Raw genomic sequence first — 21,182 nt, forward strand, 5'->3', positions numbered from 1 at the left:
GTGCAAGTGTTGTCTGGTGAGGAAGAGGTTTGGGTGAGGAGGCAGGAGAGAAAGCAATGTACAATGACAGAGGACAACTATGTAGAAGAAAGCTAGTGAGGTGAGAGAGTGGCAACTTGTAGTACACTGACCTTGACAGATCTAATCCAGCTATTACACCTCTCTCACCACTAGGTGTAGATCCTGGGTACTTAATGCCAGCTGCTCACCATTTCTACTACAACTTGCAGTCACATCTACTTGGTAATGTTGGCTGATGTCCTCCTCCTCCCATCCTCAGGAAACAGGACTTCTCTGTCTTCAATGCATGCAACATGACCTCTAGAGATGGGTTTGAGCTTAAAAAAAGAACGTAATCTTCCCGTGTACGTCTTCCTTCTGTTCTGCACCTGCTTCCTCCCCCCACATCCAAGTTCAGTGGCTCACTTAGTGCTGCTAAGTCTGACTGGAATAGACATCCTTCATTTATTGCTGAGGCATGCCATCCCACCTGCCCTCCCTGGTTGGTTAAACAGCCAGGTGAGATATTGATGCCATGGTTTGGTTAAAAAAAAAATGAAGGCACGGTGAGCTGAATGGCCTCCTGCTGCAGCAAATTCATGGGGAAACCCATTAAAGTTGAACAATCAAGTTCCTGACCTGAAAATGTTCTCATCATTTCAGCAAAAGCCGAGTTGACAAAATTCCAGCCAGTTTGTCGCTTTTTGCATCCGTGTGTTTGCATGTTTTCCTATCTCAGTCAATATTGGAGGTGATGAGTGTTTGTTGATCTGTGTGTTTATCTGTCTCAGAGTATGCCTGGGGGTATGTCTGTTTCAGTGTATGTGTGTGTGTATGCGTGCTTGTCAATGTTGTGATCATATGTATTTATCTATGTGTGTATCTATCTCAGTGCATGCCTGTCAATGTTGTGTGTGTGTATGTCTGTCAATGTGTGCGTTTTCTATCTATATGTGTACGTGTCTGTAAATGCTGTGTGCATGTTTTTCTATTGGTGTATGTATGTCTGTAAATGTAGTGTGTATGCTTTTCTATCTGTATGTTTATGCCAATGTTGTGTGTGTGTTTTTCCATGAGTGTGTCTGAAAATGTGCGTGTGTGTTTCTATCTATGTGTAAGTATCTGTAAATGTGTGTGTGTTTCCCATCTGTGTGTATCTGTCAATGTTGTGTATGTTTTTCTATCTGTGTCTGTCAGTGTTGCCTATTTTTCTATATGTGTGTGTTTTTCTATCTAAGTGTGTGTGTCTGTCTCAGTGGATGTCTGTTGGTGCAGTATCTGAGTTTCTCTGTCTCTCTGTCTCTCTCTCTCTCTCTCCCGCTCTGTTGCAAAATGGCAGAAAGTCCAATCAGAGTTATAACCACATGGTGTCTTGTGAGTGGCCAGTTACCTGCTGGAACCTCTTTTCATATCCTTGATTTCCAACCAAAGTTGACCTTGAATATGAATACTGAGTACATCATGTAAAAAAAGATCCCATTACAAAATGATTAATGCCCTTCGGAAAAAACTGGATCAGACAAAGAGATTTTTCTCCCAGCTGCCTGCCTGGCTCCGTGGATCAGAGCCACTGAATACAAAGCAAACGGGCTCAACGTGAATTACAGTGTATGATGAGAACTGCTACCACTTACCTACTGAGCAGGGAGAAAAATCTTTCCGAGGGGGCTGGTAAGTGTGCCTAAAGAGTAACTTAGAAACTTATTGCCTACCTCTGGAACCATGTATTACTACCAGACTTGCCAATTCCGTGGTGTCGTGGTCAGTCTCCGACCTGCCACCCTCCAGAGCTGCTGCCTATATTCAAGGTTGCATCAATTCATGCATCATGAGCGTTCTTAAACCAGCTCTCTGTTGAGTAATGTCTCACAATGTCAACATTCTCATCCCAGTCTTCACAGATCTCTGTGCCCTCCCGCTCTGTAGCTTTATTCAGCCTCCCACATCTTTCCACTCCTCCAAGTCTGCCCTCTCAGGAATCCCTTAACACAATCATTGCTGGTTGAGGGTTCAGCTGCCTTGGCTCTAAGCTCAAATTCCGTTTCTAATTCTCTCTAGCTTACCACAACTTGCCTATTTATGTCATTCTGTACAACCGATCTCTTTGACCCCGAATGCTCGATCCTCAGATCCCCTCCATCCTTTTATCTGCACTGATGAGAGGTGAGGAAGCACTGCTTTCTCTGAAGGGCTGTATTTTAGAAAGGATGTGGAATGCTAGGCCTCTCAAGAGGTTATGAAATATCCTGAGATACTCTTTCAAAGAAGAACATAGGTGTTGTTTGACTCCCCCATGAAAACTTAGCTCTCAACTAACATCTGACTGTTTTTCAATATGTGTAAGTACAAGAGTTCGCTGTATGCAAGTTGACTGCTATATTTCCAACACTATAGCAATGACTGTGCTTTGGAATGTATAGATTGGCTGTGGAGAATCAGAACATTCAGAAAGGTGCTGGATGAAGGCACACCTTTCTTTACGCAGATCAGCATCAGTTTCTCATTGATACCCAAGAAGAGCCTCCAGGTGGTTTGCTTTGTCAGAAGGCTACACAAATGCAGGTAGGTTGTTGTTGATTCCGGCAACTAGAGGAACAACTGCTTGACGTTGAGAGGGGAGCTTGACCTGTTGGGATCCTGCAGTGTGTATGGTTGGAAAACAACGTTGCCTGGATTTCTGATGCATTCCCTGAACGTGCAGTGTCAGCTCAGAAAGGAGAGCTCTGTCAGAGGAGCACCAATGACCCAGGATTAGTTGGGAAGACCCTGTACATTAAAGATGAAGCAATAAAACAGAGATTGCTGGTGTGCATCTGTGGGAAGAAAGTCCTATGACTCTTCATCAGAACTGACAGCAGCTAGGAAAAGGTAGTGTTTATGCTCAAGAAGATGTGGAGTGGGGAGGTGGATAGGGGGAGATGGAACTCAGAGAAAGAGAGATATGGAAGAGGTAGGTAAACAAGGAAATTATGTATCGCGGGTGATACTGAAGAAAAGCTGAATAAGTGATAACAAGAACTAAGAGTAAATTCAAAGCGATATACAGCACGGAAACAGACCCTTCAGTCCAACTCGTCCATGCTGCCCAGATATCCTAAATGAATCTAGTCCCATTTGTCAGCATTTGGCCCATATCTCTCTAGACCCTTCCAATTCATGTACCCTTCCAGATGCCTTTTCAATGTTGTAATTGTACCAGCCTCCACCACTTCCTCTGGCAGCTCATTCCATACACGCACCACCTTCTGTTGAAAAAGTTGCCCCTTAGGTCCCTTTTAAACTTCTCCCCTCTCACCTTAAGTCTATGCTCTCTAGTTTTGGATTCCCTCACCCTGGGGAAATGACCTTGTCTATTTCCCCCATGGAGAAAACAGGTGTGCTGTACTAAAAGCAACCCAGGTAATGCGATAATGGGCCTAGCAGTACAGGAGGATGCGTGACCATACTAAAAGCAGCCCCTTGTCATAAAAGGACCAAGTGTGGGGTGGGTAAAAAATACAGCAGTTTAGAATCGGGCTCTAAGGTTATTGAACGTATTGTTGATTCCTAAAGGCTGCAAGGTCCCCAAGTCTCTTCGAGCTTATGCTGAGGCTTGCTGAAGCACTGCAGCAGGCACGAGACAGAGATGTCCGTCAGGGAACAGGGTGGTGTGTCAAAATGGCAGGCAACTGGAAGTTCGGGGTATTATTGCAGATAGATCATAGGTGTTCTGCAAAGCGCTCACACAGTCTGTCTTTTGTCTCCTCAATGTACAGCATAGAATCATCATAGACTCCCTACAGTGTGGAAACAGGCCCTTCAGCCCAACAAGTCCACACCGACCCTCCGAAGAGTAACCGACCCAGACCCATTCTCCTACTCCATTACTTTACATTTACCCATGACTAATGCACCTTACACACCCCTGAACACTATAGGGCAATTTAGCATGGCCAATTCACCTAAACTGCACATCTTTGGACTGTGGGAGGAAACCGGAGCACTCGGAGGAAATTCTCACAAACACAGGGAGAATGTGCAACCTCCACAGAGACTGTCGCTCAAGGCTGGAATCAAACCCATGTCCCTGGCTCTGTGAGGCAGCAATGCGAACTACTGAGCCACCATGCCACCCTCACAGTGACGCAGATCACAGTGTGAACAGCGAATACAGTAGATGAGATTAAATGAACTGGCGCTTCACCTGGAAGGTACATTTGGGGCCCTTAGATAATGAGGAGGGAGAAAACAAATAGGCAGGGGAAAGTGCCGAGGAGTGGACCAGGGTGGCACAAACGGAATAGTCCCTGTGGAATGCTGACAAGGGAGGGGAGGGAAATAGGTGTCTGGTGGTGGCATCCAATTGGAGGTGACAGAAATGAGCTCACAATCCTTTGGATGCTGGTGGGCTGGTAAGTGAGGACCAAGAGGATCCTATTCCTGTTGTGGGAGGGGAGGGAAGGGGTGAGGACAGACATGCAGGAGATGGGTTGAACACGCCTGAAGGCCCTCAACCAAAGTGGTGAGGAATCCTTGTTTGATGAAAAAGGAAGGCATTTCTAAGGCCATCCAGCTGAAGGTGGCATCATCAGGAACACATATGACAGATGTGGGTCAACTGGGAGAATGGGATGGAGTTCCTCATGGGAAGCAAGATGTGAGGATGTGTAGTGAAGGTAACTTTGGGAGTTGGTGGGTTTGTAGTCGGTATTGGTGGCCAGCCTATCCCCAGAAATAGAAGCAGAGATGTTGAGGAAGGAAACGGAAATGTCGGAGATGGACTAGGTGAAGGTGAGAGCGGGGTGGAAATTGGAAGTGAAATTGATAACTTGTTCAAGTTCAGAACGAGAGAGGGAAGCAGCACCGATGATGCACTGGTGTACTGGAGAAAGAATTGTGAGGAGGGTCCTGACTAGGATTTGAACAAAGAATGTTCCATATCCTCCACAGAGAGCCAGGCATATCTAGGGCCTGTGCCCCAGTTTTGTTTTTATTCAAGATGAAGCCCCTGGACATGGCTGCAAAGAAACCTGATGTGAAAATCATAGTGGCAACAGAAAGTGATGTTTTCATTCATACTTATTACACAGAAAGTATTCGTCACAAAATAAAAGTGGGCTCTTTTATGTGGAATTACATTGAATTTACTGCAAATTAAATAACCTTTTTGTATTCCACATCAGCCTCCATCTACTTCATCTCAATCAATCTACATATCATGTTGGACCAGGAAAAGTGGTTGTTGGTAGGAAGTCATGTGATATGCAAGAAAAGTAACAACTTGCATTTACGTAGCTCCTTTACTGCAGTAAAACATCTCAAGGAACTCCATAGTAACATAGAATGGTTACAACCCAGAAATAGGCCATTCGGGTCTTGTATTGGTGTCAGCTCTTTGCGAGAGAAACTTCCCTTCCTATTGCCATGGTCTGCACAGGCTTTGGATAATGATCTTATTCTCTTCTGGAACCTTTGATCTTTCTGAATGTCTCCCTCTATAAGGAGATCTTACTGCGGATTTCAAGTAGTAGATACCTGCTGTCTGCAGGATTTCCCCAGTGGGGCGTATTTTGACGTGACCTTCTGGAGTGTGAAGCAATGTGAGCATTAAAAAGCGTCATGTGTTGCTGCAGTCTTGGTGGGCCAAAGGTGTGTTGTACTGTTCTTTGTTATATCTATTCCACTCATTAATGGATTATAATCTATCGAATGTAACAGAATCTCAATTGTTACATTGATCGAATGTAACAGAATCTCAATTGTTCCAGAAGTCTAATCAAATAGATTTTATCCTTCACCCCTCTGGAACATCTTTTCTATAGAGAATGGTAATTCTCTACTTAATCTACTTAACTTCCCCCTCTTACCTGAACACCTTGTAACTTGGAATATTTTGTACCCAGTGCTACCTTTCCTTAAGGTCACATTTGAAAAGTGTGGCACCTCTCTAGCCATGCATGAATCTGCCATATCCTCACTTGCGTGTGTTGTCAAGAGTAATTTGGAGACACATGTTAATTGATGCTATTAATTGATGCGAATCAAAAAAGAAATCAGTATAGAATCTGTTAATGAAAATGACACACACACACACCAACAGACACCTAATCCTAGCATAGGCAGCAGAGCTAGGATAAAGATCGATGAGTAGACTTGAACCAACAGGTTGGCCTACTTTCGTCAGTAATCGGTGATTAATAGCACTGCAGCGAATTGAACCAAGCTTTCAACAGAATTGGTTAGCCTGATGTTCAAGAGGGAGGAGCTTGCATAGATATTGTGGACAGTGTAGATATCTTGTGCTGTTTTATTTTACAGAACGTAAAGGATCACAAAAAGGAAACATCTCCTCAGCAGAGTTCAACCATCAAATACCGATCCAAGTGCAAGTAACTATCCCAGTGACTCAGCAGATAGGTGACAGTAGAACAGGTCGTTTCGTGACCTGGTCGAATTTGGTGGCCACGCCCTTTTATTGTATCAAAGATGCATTCTTAAGAATTGGATCTATTGTGACATTCATCTCACTGCTTAAATTGAAGGATATTTAATTCTGAAGTCACCCACGTCCAACTAATTACAAGGGCCTAGAATGTTCTGGTGAGAGCCTGAGGGAATGGGGATGTTCCACCAGCTCCTCGCGAACCCTTTTGTATCTACAAAATGAAAGAGTAGAAGATCCTTTCAAAGTTTTGGGCAGGGACTGGCACCATCCCAGGAGCAACTTGAAAGTCCACTTAAGGGAATGGGAACAGTTGGAAGATTTACGTGGGATTGGTAACTCAGAGCACAGTGAGAGTCTGGACAAGAAAAAGTTTGAAAATCCACATCAGCTTTACTTCCCAGATGAACACGTTATTGACGACCCCTATCCAGAGGGAAAGAACGGTGTTTAAGAAGTGGAACCTTTTTAAAATTGGGGAAACCAACTACACTATTGTGCAGCTTCAAGTAAAGATTGAACGAGGAAAATAAACAAATAGAATTGGATATCATTGTTGCTTTATGTTCATTCACTTCTTCTTTGTGTGAGAAAGAGAACTAAAACTACCAACCTCTCCCCCATATCAATGCAGAATGGCTAACTCTGATATACTCTTGATAGAATGTCTAGGACATGACTTTGTCAGTAGCAAGACAAGTCACAAGATATTATGGCAACAATGATGGTACACAAACTGGTCAACTACATCATCACCTGAGCAAGGGGCTACAGAGGTGACCGCCATCAGTTGTATTTTGACAGGTAACACCATCTATTGGACAGATCACCATGTTTTCCAATGGACCATCAGCCAGGCCCCCAAACAGGAAGACAACTAAAGTGAAGCTGCAAGAACATTAGTGTTGAAGGCCACCAAGATGGTTCTTCTCAATCAGTGCCTCACTTCCAATCTCTCAACCTCCAGTGTGCCCACTGCACCTTAAGTACACCACAACAAGCACCTGCAAAGAGGTCCATTGTCTGTTTACCAGTTTGGTTTGACAAAAATAATCACAGAGAGATCCAGCAGACCCAATCAAGTGCATGCATGAAACTTTCAATTACTGGAAACTTCATCATACCTCAAGAGAAAAGCAGCAGTTCTTTAGGCGACAGGAGGCAGGAGTATGGATTAAATGAGGGGGGAAATCCAACAATTCACAGACATTAATGACAACCGTGAGTTCTTCAGCATTGTCAAGACAATCTATAGCCCAAAGAACTGAGGACAGTAATCAAGGCAAGGAGCTCAACATGGATAGGGAGGCGGTCACTGCTCACTGGACTGAACATGTTGAAGAACTCCCAAACATCCTGTTTTTGATTTGAACTCCTTCAATTCCATTCCACAATCCTATACCCTACTCAATCTCAGCACCAGCCCAATCTGATAGAAGTTGAGAAAAACACTCTAATACTGAAAACAAGGCCTTCGGGGCAAATGAAACCCCTGTTGAAATTCTCAAACATGGCAAAGAAACGTATAATCGTATATCCCACATCTGGGAAGAGGTGTGCATGCCATGGGATCTCAGGAACACCGGGATTGTAATTATATTCAAGAAGGCACTCATATCTGATTGCTGGAACTATATACATGAATCTCCTTGCTCTCTGTCACAGAGTAGATCATTGCAAGGACCCTCATCCATTGTTCCGTCCTAGTGATTGAAGAGCTCCTTCTGGTATCACTGGTTTTCATCCATCAAGAGGCACTACAGACCATGACCTTCACTGTGCAGCCAATCCAAGAAAAAAACGAGGAATAGCACAGTCTACATTATTCAATTTTATGAAAGCCTTGGACTCTGTCACCTGCAAAGGTTTTTTTCTCAAACTTGGCTGCCATTAGTAATTTACCACCACTACTCTATGATGATATGCAAACTAGGATCATCACCACATCTGGAGGGAGTTGGGGGAATAGATGGTAATGTCACTGGATGAGTAACGCAGAGCTTCAGGCTAATGTTCTGGGGAACATGGGTTTGAATCCCACCATGACTGATGGTGAAATTTGAATTCAATAAAATCTGAAATTACAATGTAATGTAATGGTGAGCGTGTAATTGTTGATGCTGTTGGTTAAAAACCCATCTGGATCACTAGTGTCCTATAACAGATGAGAAAATGGGCCTTTCATAAAACACCTGGAGAATTAATGTTCTCTTCCAACCAGCTCCACGCACTCTACTCGTAAATTTAGTCAAGTAGAGGGTTATATCCGATTGCTGTATCTCAGAGGAACCTGTCTGCTGTCTGTCACAGGGGAGATCATTGCAAGGACCCTTGGCAATTGTCTCGACCCATTGGCTTAGCAGAGTTGTGGTCTGGGTTTTGTTCATCAAGACTAGCAGAAAGCTGATTAGTATCAAAGATGAGAGCCTGGAAAATGTTTTTATATCTTTTCCTTGTGGCAAAGGCAGACATGGTCAATAGAAGTCATCACCTCCAACATGGCAGCTCAGTCTCCAGCCAGCTAAGGTAAACTCAATACAAAGGTCATGGTTTACTATACAGCAGCATTCCCTATACTCCTACAGGGAACAATCTACAGCAGATAACTCAAAGCACAGGAGAAGGGTGGCATGGTGGCTCAGTTGGTAGCACTGCTGCATCACAGCACAAAGAACTCAGGTTCAATTCCACCCTCGGGCGACTGTTTGCACGTTATCTCTGTCTCTGTGTGGGTTTCCCCTGGGTGCTCTGGTTTCCTCCCACAGTCCAAAGATGTGCAGATTAGATGGATTGTCCATGCTACGTTTCTCATAGTGTCCAGGGTGGGTTAGCCATGGAAATGTGGGGTTATGGGGCTAGGGTGGAATGCTGTTTGGAGGGTCAGTGCACACTGAATGGGCCGAATGGCCTCTTTCTGCACTGTAGTATGGATTCTATGGAGTACCACTAGCAATGCCTTCCCAAGATTCCTCAAACCTGCTTAGAAGAACAACAACAAATCCGTCTTCCAAACCAACATGCCCAACATTGAGCTGCCAATCACTCAAAACAAACTCTACTGGGCAGGACATGTTGTTCCTATTGCTTCGCTAGAGCCCTGAAACAATTCCTCTACTTGGGACTTGGTTATCATGGGAGCCTCCAGCAGGGCAGCAGGCATGTTTTAAGAATGTCCTTAATGAGGAAGTCAAACATCCCTCACTGACCTTTGGGAGTTCATGGTTTGTAAACCAACAAAAACAGAGATTCATTTAGGAAGGTACCGAGCACATTGGGAGACCTTGTTGAGAAGAGGTGAAAGTGTGGAATGATCCTCCTCTCACCTCATCTACTCAAACTCTTCAAGCACAGGGGGCAAAGTTTGCAGGTCATGCATTGAACTTACCAGCTGTCTCAGAACCCATTGGCCTGGAGTAGAAGTGGTGGCATTTTTCCAGATGACCAATGGTAGTACCCTGTAGTGTTTGGCATCTGTTTCAGTGTGTGTGGAATTGTTTATGTGTTGTTTGAGTACTCCACTGCCTCAAATCCTCCTTATTCTTAGGCTACAGTGTGACTACAGTAAAGGATATACCACTGTACAGAAGAGACACTGTCCTTAGATAACAAGAAAGTGTATTGCATTGACATCAACAAGTACAACTACAGTTGGTCAAGTATTAATTATAGGGATTTAGGGAGCTGATACACATACATCTGCTCCCTCAGACAGCTAAAGCAGTATATCCAGTCTCCAATGTGTCACATCAGTCGAATGAGTGGAACCAATTTAACATGAACATTAACCCCTTCAGAGCCATTACAACAGAAATGAGTCTTTTAAAAACTCGATTCCAAAGGACTGCTGTCATTGAGACTGCCTTGCTAAGACTTCCGGGTGAGTTGCTGAACTATAGCTCACAATAGCATGAATTCGCTGTGAATCGACTGACCAGGCAAATCTCGGGTAACAACTAAGAATGGACAGAGGCATGTTCGCTGGCCTGCATTCTCCTTTTCTAAACCCTCCTCCCATTGAGTCTGTCCTTTATGAAGAGTAAGTATTGATTTTATGCAAAACAGCAAGTTGCAACCGTCCCCAGGGAAATCTCGCACTTCCCAAAAGTTGGAATAAATGTAGCAGAAAAAGCATAATAAATTCCACAACTCCACTCCATTATTGCTATCAATACCCGCACAAAGAAGGTGGGCTTATTTTTTTTTATAAAATCACGAGTCAATCTACAAACAACTTCTCTGTTCCATGTCAGGGTACAGGGCTGTCTATTCTCCTGGTGGGGCCCACACACGCTTGATTTTTTAAAAAAACTGTGTGACCTGTAGGGCATCACAGGGTGGAAAGATGTGACTGTAGTGTTGTGCTGCCATTCGTCTCACAAATGACTGCAAAAGAGACAGCGTTCAGTCTTGGTGGAGAGAGAGAGAGAGAGAGAGAGAGAAAAGGAAGGAGGGATGGTTGCATAGGCAGAACACTGATCTCAGGCAGTGCATGGACAGTGTGGCAGTATTTCACACAAAAAGCAAATTGGTGATAAATTATGCACATTGAACTGCACAGAGTCAGCTGCAAGCCTCGTTCAGCAGCAGGAACCCAGGGCGGTTTGCCGGCAAGGGAGAGAGTGGGAGATTTGAGCCAGGCGAGGGTCACTCCGCCGGGGAGACAGCAACACCCCCTCAGGGCTCCTCAATGTCACGGTCCCACTCACTACCCGGGAGAGGTCTATCGAAGCGGAGATTACCAGCAGCTTCTCATCGCCCGAGCAGTGAGGAATTGGGAAGCTACGCCAATGTACTGAGTCCTAGAAGCAGAACATCGGGGTAAGAGAGAACGTGCAATTTTCCTTTGAATCGGTTTAACTTTGCATAGCTGCGGAGGCTGGGGCTGGTATTCAAATGCAAGAAAAAAAAATCAAAATGTATATGTGTAAGTGACTGGACCGGTTGGATATATGCCCCTGAAATAATGTACTCCGTCCAGTTGTATCTTATCGGGCAGACTGGTGCTTATTGGAGTCTCTGGGGTTTGCATTGTAGTTAAAAATCGAGGAATTCTGACACTTTGCAGAGATACTTGAGTACTGGTGTCTGTGGGAATTAATGAACACAACCTCCTGGGTGATATGGATGGGGGGTGGAAACAATCGTTAGATAGCGAGGCTTGGGTTTTTGGGGACATTTTGAACTTTATACTGTTTGTACAGTGAGAGCAGGGCTTTGCTTTATGTTGCATTCCTATGGCACCGCATGTTCAAATCACACTGTGCGATTTTGGCATGATTGGAGATTACACCCACGCTTCATTTTTTTTTTGTGTACGTATATAAACTCTGGTCTATCGGAGATTTTAACTATGTAAATCAGGTTTGTGGATATCCGGACCCACATGATGGTGCGGGTAAGCAGAGACGGTTTCTGGACTTAAAAGGGAAACTTCCCCCAGTCACTTTTATCCCAAGACTTGGGGGGAATAAACATCGATCCACGGGAAAAAGAGTTTTCCCTTTGCAACCTCTTGCCAGAAAGTGCCACTTGATTCTTAAGCAGCCGCTAGCCCAGCTCACGACCAGGAGGGGCTGCCAGCAACAAAGGGGCGGAGCGGCCGCATGGGACATTGCCCCCATCCCCAGAGGGCGAGATTCGGATTGGATTCAGCCAATACAGAGGAAAGGAGACCCAGCGCTCCGATGCTGACTTGCCTTCGAAACACACAGTCTCACAAATGCCAATTGAAAGCTTTCTATCTTAGGGAAAGCAAGTCAGGCTTATTTTGCTGAAAGTTGGGTTGGTTAACATCCCACAGCAGGTGGCAGCACTAGGTCGCTTTGTGGGGGTAGTGGAATGGAGACATAAATATTCTTACAAGCCTAAGTATTGCAGGTCAACATAGTTTAAACCTGCCCAAAATAAATCTATTCAGTGCAAATAAATTTGATGCAAAGATGTTAATCAAGAAAGACAAAGTCTTGTGTAACAGGCGGTGAAAGAGAACATGTCAGGAGCAGAGGGTTGGAGGAATGGTAACTGTACACAGGAACGGCAGTTAGCAGTGTGTCAGACAGTATTCTGTGAGATGTTCCTGCTGCTTTCTATTAAATAGTCCATTACTGCTCACTCTGCAACACTCCGCCATACACAGTGTGACTGAGATTTTTCTTTTCAGCAACCTATTCAGAGATGTTATTAACACATCTCTGGAGCAGCTAGAACTTTGAACCCTGAAGTGCCCATTCCACTGCACAACGTGGTAGCAAGAGTTTTCGATGACCCTCCAGCCAGAAAATTAAAATAACCTCTGCAGCAGTGTTTTTCTGTTTTGGTTCATGGTCAGTAAATGCATTACTGTATATTATTCAGTTTGAAGGATATGCAAATGGTTGTGGGATTGAATGTTCATGCATAACCAGCTCTCAGACAACACCACACACAAAACCACATCTGCAAAACAAAATGCCAACCTGTTTGCTGCTAGCTGATTTTAAGATGTGCAGATTTATTGGTGCTGAGCTTGAATGTGATGCACTTTGATCAGTAAATAATCAGATCAATATTTCTTCTGATTCCTTTGAGGATCCACAAAGCTAGGCCTGTTTGTGTATTGGGAGGGGTTACTGACAGACAGCAGGATTAACATCAGTAGAGATACACAGGCTGGGAGAGTGTTGAGTGACCTGAGTGTGTGTGCTAGATTATCAGTAAAAATTCAGTCCCTAAATCTGCCAGCACTTAGTCAATAATGTAATTTAAATGGTGTTCGATAGTTCACCCTGGCGTGGAGTGTTTCTGGATGGTGTCAAAGAATTTTTTTTTAGTATTAATCGGCCCTTTTCTAATAGCTATTTATTTTTCAGAAGTGGTATTGATGATAAGACCAGGGGGTGTTCATGATATAGTTGCCTGTTTTTACCTGGATCCTGTCAGTGAGTTCCCTTCCTTAAGGATGATAGTCATGTACAGGTTTACAAAATAGGGTGTTGGCTGATTGGCTGTGGAGAAGGTTGTAGTTTATGCTATCTTCTGGTAACGTCCATAACTGTGGGCCAGAAGGTCCAGATTCAAGTCCCACTGGCTGTGGAGTTGTCATAACATGAAGAAACTGTTCAACATCTTCATCAGGAGTAAATCAGGCACAAGAACAATAATTCTGGAGACAAGGACAACCGTGCCACTCCTGGCATAGGGTTTTCTCATTTTGTTTGTGATGGCATCAGTGCCCTGCTCTATCCACCCTGATGCCAATCCTCTACAGGTGCCAGCTCAGGAACCCCATCAGAATGTAGCAGTGCACCATCATCAACAATGCAAGGAAGTAGAAACCGGTGGATTAGAAATCATTACAAAGTTGGATACCCTCTTTCGAGAAGGTATTAATGTACTCTTTAAAACGTGTACCAATCTTCTGAGTGAAGAGTATTTTATATGTAAGCAGTCTCTTGTCCTTCAGATGTACAACAGATTGGAACACAGTTGTAGTAAATTTCATTACAAGGAAAGCCAGTAATATTGTATCCTTTCTTGTGCTGCAGGAGAGTAGTCATGTCTGAAGAAAGCAAAGCTATTTCTGTTTTTTTTCCTGTTCTTAGATTGCTATCCTTTTGGAATAGTACAATAATAAGGTCCTGTCAAAGATTAACGTTGACCCCAGTGACACATGTGGGAAAGTAGGATTATTAGCTTTATATTGTTGGAATCATCCTATATGTTCGGTGGCAAAAGGCCAAGGTACATCTAGTTCACCCTGAAGAATCCTGGTAACCAGGTTTCCTATGCATGACTGGAGTTGTTGATGTATTATAGAATCAATTGCTATTGGTTAGTCTGCGAGGTAAAAACAAGGACTGCAGATGCTGGAAACCAGATTCTAGATTAGAGTGGTGCTTGAAAAGCACAGCAGTTCAGACAGCATCTGAGGAACAGGAAAATCAACGTTTTGGGCAAAAGCCCTTCATCAGGAATCCCAAAATGTCGATTTTCCTGCTCCTCGGATGCTGCCTGAACTGCTGTACTTTTCCAGCACCACTCTAATCTAGAAATTGGTTAGTCTGCCACAAACCCTGACATGAGGTAAGGAAATGCCTGTTAGGGATTTTGCAGAATCCCGAAATGGCACGCTGTAAATAAGTTGCCCGGGAGGTAGATTTTTCTACTGGGGCATTCTCTATGTCTGAAACCCTCCAAGATTCTGCATCAGAGACTTTGGATGGTCCTGATGAAATGAAGTAAAATAGTTACTCGGGCAAAGTGAGACTGTTCAGAATATTGTCTAACGCCTGAGTAATACTTCAACTGACCTTTGAGTATCGGAGTTGGGACGTGATGTTGAGGTTGTACAGGATGCTGATGAAGCCTGGTCTTGTGCAGTTCTGGTTACCATGGTAATATGAAGGATATTACTAAACTGCAGAGGGTTCAGAAAAGATTTACCAGGATGTTGCCGAGAATGGATGGTGTGAGGTATAAAAACGGACTGGAAAGGCTGGGACTTCTTATTTAACTGGAGTATAGAGGTTGAGGTGTGAAACCTTAGAGGTTTATAAAAATCATGAGGAGCATAGATAGGGTGAATGACAAGGACTTACTCGTGAGGGTGGGTGAGTTTAAAACTAGGGGGCATATTTTCGGGTGAGAGGAGAAAAGGTTTAAAAAGGCATGAACATGTTATTTACACAGAGAGTGGTTTGTGTGTGGAATGAACGACCAGAGAAAGTGGTGGATGTGGGTATAGTTAGTGTTTAAAAGACATTTGGATAAGGTCATGAATAGGAAAGGTTTAGAGGGATATGGGCCAAGTGCAGGCAGGTGGGACTAGATTAGTTTGGAACATATTGGACTGAAATGTCTGCTTCCCATGCAGTGTGACTCTTACTGACCTTGTACTTATCACACACACACACACACTCCAATTACATCTTCCCCAGACCACTTTTACAGTACCCAGATTCTGACCAGCCCTGGGACCCAATGCTCCCTTGGGATCCTGATGCATAACCACCCCCATACTGCCAGACCCAACCCCAATGGATTCAATTTCTGCCAGACCTACCCTTAACACTGCATCACCTACTTTGCCACTTGGATCCTGGCACCCTACCCTCCTCAACTGGCATCCCGCCCTTGGTTCCCCACATGCTACTTAGGTCGCCCTACGCCCCACCCAACTGACACCTTCCCTCCCCTCCCTGTACCATTACATTACACTTACCTTGGAGATGTCACAATGGCTGTCAGCACCTTTACATTTAAAATACAGTTGTTTTGCCTTCCCCCACCAGTTCTGCACCAGTATAGAGCTCTCAGGATGGAAGTACAGCTCTTCATTTTTGAGGGAACTCCTCTGATTGGAATCTCCTATTGGAGATGTGGCCTCCCTTCTTTCTCGAAGACAAAGGGCTGGAGTGGTAACTTGGGTGAGATTGCTACCCTTTGGAAAATTCTGCCCAAGTATTTTCTCGAAGAGGTGAAGATTTATTGGGCTGATTCAATGTTTCCTGGCTCTGCTTTCTCCCAGCGAGGATCTTCCATAGATTTACTACTGGCTCTTATCCAAATAACCCCTCCAGCTTTGAACAACTTCTGCTCCAGAAAGGTGATGTTGAGGCAGTTCGGCAGCCGTGACTTTTTGGAACAGCAGAGTAAACTTTAAAAGCCAAATGTTCTGCAGCAGCTCCTATTTCTGACATTGTTGCGTTCTACTGCGCTGGGCAAACTGAAGTAGGGTGTCATGGTTGACATTATCTATCCTTATTGGATTCCATGAACAGCAATGATTTCACCTCCTTTTCCGGTGAGAACATATCCAATTTAAATAATCATTTCCCATAATCCCATCACTCAGTTGTCCTGATTGCTCTGTCCTGCACCCTTTTATCAGCACTGATATCCTTTTGTTTTGTAAAGTGGCAAACAGAACTGTATAAAGTATTTTAACTGCTGTCACACCAGTAATAACGACAGGATTACCAGGCTGGCTTCATTTAATATCTGACTTGCTTGATTCACTGCTGCCAAGCATTGCTACGAAAACTTCAATTTACAGGATCCAAAAGATTTTATTCTGCTCCCATGTGAAGCACTTTGCATTTCTCTGCAGGAAGGTTCATATACTGTACGTCCTTCTGCACAGTTCACAAAATATGTTCAAATTTTCCCTTTGCTTACCCTATAGCAGCTTTGACTGCTGCTGTTCAAATCACAGTCACAGAATTGTTACGCTACAAAAGAAGGCCTGAGCTGTTTCAGCATTTTGACCTAATGCCAAACTCCTCCCTTTTCCCTCCCATAACCTTGCACATTGGTTCTATTTAAATGATCATATAATAACCTCCTTGAAGGCCTCAGTTGAACCTGCTTCCATCACACTTCCAGGCAGAGGGGACGGCAGACCCAAATCCTCATTTGCTTAGCATCAAATTCCATCGCTTTTAAAAACTATTTGTCACTGCCAGATCTGGACATAAAGATATTAAGTGAAAAGAACCCCGAGAATGGTTGCTAATTGATGCCCTCTCATCAGAACTGGGAGAAGTCGGAAATGCAGTGTGCTTGAAGCAAGTCAAAGTGGGAGGGCGAGAGGGGAAAAAAAAATACAAAAGGGAAGATCTGTCATAGAATAAAAGGCGCGAAAGAGGGATTGGGTGTAGTACATGTAAGAGATTAAAGCATGTGTCAGGGGGAGGTGTGAATGGTAGAATGATGAACAGCTGCGATCCAAAAGCAAACAGGAAAGAAATGATCACAATCCAGAGCAACAGAGAAAACAAAACGGAAGGACTGCGGGAAGGAACCGTCTTAAATCATTGAACTTGGTGTTGAGTCCAGAAGCTGTCAAGCCATTTATTGAAAGCCGAGGTGCAATGCCTTGAGATTATGTTCAGCTTCATTCGAACATTGCAGGAGGAGGTGGAGAACAGAGAGGTTAGAGCACGGGCAAGGTGGAGAATGAAAATGGGAGAAAACCAACACGCTTGACAAGCCCTCTTTCATGAACACGTGACCCGATCTGCTCTCATGGGTGAATGGAAATTATTTCACAGCCGTATTTTTACAGAATCCTCCCTGGTGCTGTGGTCAATATGATCCTTCAATCAATAACATAGACATTGATTATCTCCTACATTGATTTCCTACACTACAACAGTAACTTCACTTCAAAGACACTGCATTAGAGATTTTGAGAAGTCCTGAGGAAGTGCAAGTGCTCTATTAATACAACTATTTATTCTGATTGTGTTCATGAGGAAATCAACAACTTCACACAGAATCTCTTGCTGTCATGTCTAATGGCTCTTTGGGCCTTGGATGCTCTCTGGATGCATCCACTTCATTCCCATGCCCATTCCGAACTGTGGTCATCCTCTCATAGCTTATTCCAAGGGCTCAGCTGACCGTGGATTTCACAATCACCTTTCTTCCCAAATCTTCCAGCACCTCTGACCTGCATTGGATTTTTCACATCACCTAGCACTGGTTTGCTTGTGTGGCAGGGTTTTAGAGTATAAATGTAAGGGGCAATTAAGGAGGCAGTCTGATTGAAGTGCTTAAAATGATCAGAGTAAATAGGGAGACACCATTTCCGTTGTTGAAGGCATCGAGAAGAAGGGGGCTATAGCCTTAAAATTTGAACCTGTTTGTGTCAGGAAACAACTCTTCCCGCAGCGTTGTGGAAGCCTCTCCCTTGAAAAGGCTGTCGAACCTGGAGATTAGTTGAACGGGGCGGCACGGTGGCTCAGTGGTTAGCACTGCTGTCTCACAGCACCAGGGTCCCAGGTTCGATTCCAGCCTCGGGCGACTGTTTGTGTGGAATTTGCACATTCTCCTCCGGGTGCTCCGGTTTCCTCCCACAGTCCAAAGATGTGCAGGTCAGGCGAATTGGCCATGCTAGATTGCCCATAGTGTAAGATGCATTAGTCAGAGGGAAACGGGTCTGGGTGGGTTACTCTTCATTGGGTCGATGTGGACTGGTTGGGCCGAAGGGCCTGTTTCCACACTGTAGGGAATCTAATCATTGCAAACATGAGACTTCTGTTGTTCAACTTTTGTCAAAGATTGGGAGCAAAATAAAGTAAAATGGGCTGGAGGTACAGATTATATTATCTATGATCTAATTGAAATGGGGGAACAGGCTTTAAAGGCTAACTGGTCAGTACCTGCTCTAAATCAATAAATGAACCGTGAATTTGTTTAACTCCCTTACACTCCAACATTGTTCCTGTGGCCCAGTTCTCATCCTGCACATCTTGTGCTGGCAGTGGTAAACGTGTGGAAAAATTCACCTCATTAGTTAAAAGTGACAGCCAGAAGGATTCTCGCTGCTGAGGTTTCCCTGGCCTGTAGTATATGGCTTAACCTTACCATTATAAAATAACAGCAGATTCTGGAGTTCATCGACCCTTGACTAATTAAGGATACGAGCCTGAGAATAGGAGAATTGTCTGCGGTGAAGCCAGGTGCAGTTCTTCATACAAAGCACAGTGGAAATCTGGAATTCTGTCCTTAAAAGGCTATTGAGATGGGGGTCAACTGCAAGTTTAAACGTGAGATTTATGGACTTCTGTTGAGTCAGGATGTTAAGTGCCACAGAACCAAGGTAAGTAGCTGGAGTGAGGATTCGGAGAAGCCGTGACTAAGTTGACTGAGTGTCTGAATGCCCTCCTTATCTTTTTCTGTAAGCAGATTTAAGACTTCAGATTATTTGCCCAATAACACTCACCTTAGTGAATGCAGTATCTGTTTATTTTCTTAATTCTTCCATATTATGCCCATTCATTTCGATGCTGTTATTCCAAACTGCTGTATCTGCAAAATAAGCCACTTATGTTGCTCCTCTAATATTTATGCTGACTTTGCACCAGCGTAATGGTGAACGATCTAAAAATCGGGTAAGCCATTAGCAAGCCCATGATGATTCACACCAAATATATTGTTGAATTAGCTCAAGCACCAATTTCCAATGGGTGTGAGGTTTCTCAGTTTGATGGAAAAAGGATTAATTTCTCATCTCCTCACTTAAACTGGAATAATTGTATAGCCAATGCATTATGATAAAGGCATAAGGATTAAGAGCAGGAGTAGGCAATTCAGCCCTCTCAGCCTGCTCCGCCATTTAATACAATCATGGCTGATCTCATCTTGGCCTCAACTTCAGTTTTCTGCCCGCTCCCCATAACCCTTCAGCCTGTTACAAATTAAAATCTGTCTATCTCCTCCCTAAATTTATTCAGTGTCCCAGCACCCTCGGGTAGTGAATTCCACAGATTTAAAACTCTTTGAGAGAAATAATTTCCCCTCATCTTTGTTTTAAATCTGCCACCTCTTAGGCTAAAAGTATTACCTCTTGTTCTAGATTTTCATCAAGGAAAACAACCTTTCCATGTCTACTTTGTCAACCCCCTTTAGCATATTATTTACCTCAGTAAAATCTCCTGTCATCCTTCGAAACTCTAGTGAATACAGGGGCAACCTCAATTATCTGAACGACACAGGCGCGGGGAGTATTTTTGTTCGGATAATCGAATGATCAGATAATCAAATGTTCGGATAACATAGTTTACTCAAGCATCGGGACTTGGAAATCTTGATTGATTATCCAAATTTTGGATTATCCATGTGCGGATAATCGAGATTGCACTGTAAATGCCTAATCTGCTCAATCTGTCCTCATAAGAGAAGCCTTTCAAATCTGGAACAGATAATGAAATAAATATCATTCTTGTAAGCCGACCTCTTACTCCCTTCAAGACCAATATGTCCTTCCTAAGGTGAGGTGCCCAGATATGCTCACAGTACACCAATTGGGGTCTAATCAGGCCTTTGTATAACTGCAGCATAATTTCTGTGTCCTTATACTCCAATCATAAAGACCAACATTCCATTAGCTGCCTTGATTATTTTCTGTGCCTATTCGTGGCATTTCAGAAGTCTATGGACCTGAACCCCCAAGTCTCTTTGGACAAACACTGGATTTAACTTAATGCCATCTAGAGAGTACCCCGATCTACCCTTCCTTGGATCAAAATGGATAACCTCATGTTTGTTTACATTGAAATCCATCTGTCACAGTTTTGCCCATACCCTTAGTCTATCAATATACCTTTATAATTTTATGTCATCAACAACAATATCTATTGTGTTGTGTAACTTTGTGTCATTAGCATATTTGAATATCAACTTTCTATGTCATTATTAAGTTGTTCATAAATAATGTGAATAAACTTGGGATTTCTGGAGATTATTGACTCAGCATTATTGCAAATGCTGGAAGGGCACGGTGGGTCGGGCAGCAGGAGGGTTGGCGTTTTGGGCATGGGCCCTTCAACAGGGATGTAGGGCGCAGGCCCGTGCGGGCTGGAAGGTAGGTGGGTTGCTGAGGGGGATGTTGGCTTGGTGGGTGGATGCAGGTGGGTTGGGGTGGATGGGGTGGGGATGGTTGGTGGGGGAGGTTAGGGGGGCGGTGCCGGGTTGGAGGGTTGGATCTGGGATTGGGTGGGGATAGGGGAAATGAGGAAACTGGTGAAAATGATATTGATGCCATGTAGTTAGAGTGTCCCTAGGTAGAAGATAAGGCGTTTTTCCTCCAGGAGATAGGTGGTTAGAATTTGGCGGTGGAGGAGGCCCAGGACTTGCATGTCCTTGGCGGAGTGGGAGAGGACTTGAAGCCCCACCTTGTCCCGAATCTGGCCCTCCAGCTTGGCACTGCCCTCTGGGACCTCTCCCGCCTATCCATCTTCCTTCCCACTTATCCGCTCCACCCTCCGCTCTGACCTAT

General features: G+C 44.0%; 1 protein-coding gene across 3 annotated transcripts in view; it reads left to right on the plus strand.

The window, feature by feature from the left end:
- The first annotated feature begins 10,343 nt into the window (after positions 1-10,343).
- LOC122553818 (transmembrane protein 121) overlaps positions 10,344-21,182 on the plus strand; it is an 81,375-nt gene continuing 70,536 nt past the window's right edge. Inside the window, exon 1 of one of the 3 annotated variants that reach the window (XM_043698185.2) lies at positions 10,344-10,457. The gene's annotated coding sequence lies outside the window, so the exon portion shown is untranslated. Of the gene's footprint in view, positions 10,458-10,852; positions 11,240-18,536; positions 19,005-21,182 lie in introns of those variants that run through there. The other 2 variants (XM_087990107.1, XM_087990108.1) reach the window with 2 other exon arrangements.

This window comes from Chiloscyllium plagiosum, unplaced genomic scaffold (assembly GCF_037043375.1).
Source record: "Chiloscyllium plagiosum isolate Xiang-an unplaced genomic scaffold, Cpla_swu_hap1 HiC_scaffold_8, whole genome shotgun sequence".
NCBI lineage: Eukaryota > Metazoa > Chordata > Chondrichthyes > Orectolobiformes > Hemiscylliidae > Chiloscyllium > Chiloscyllium plagiosum.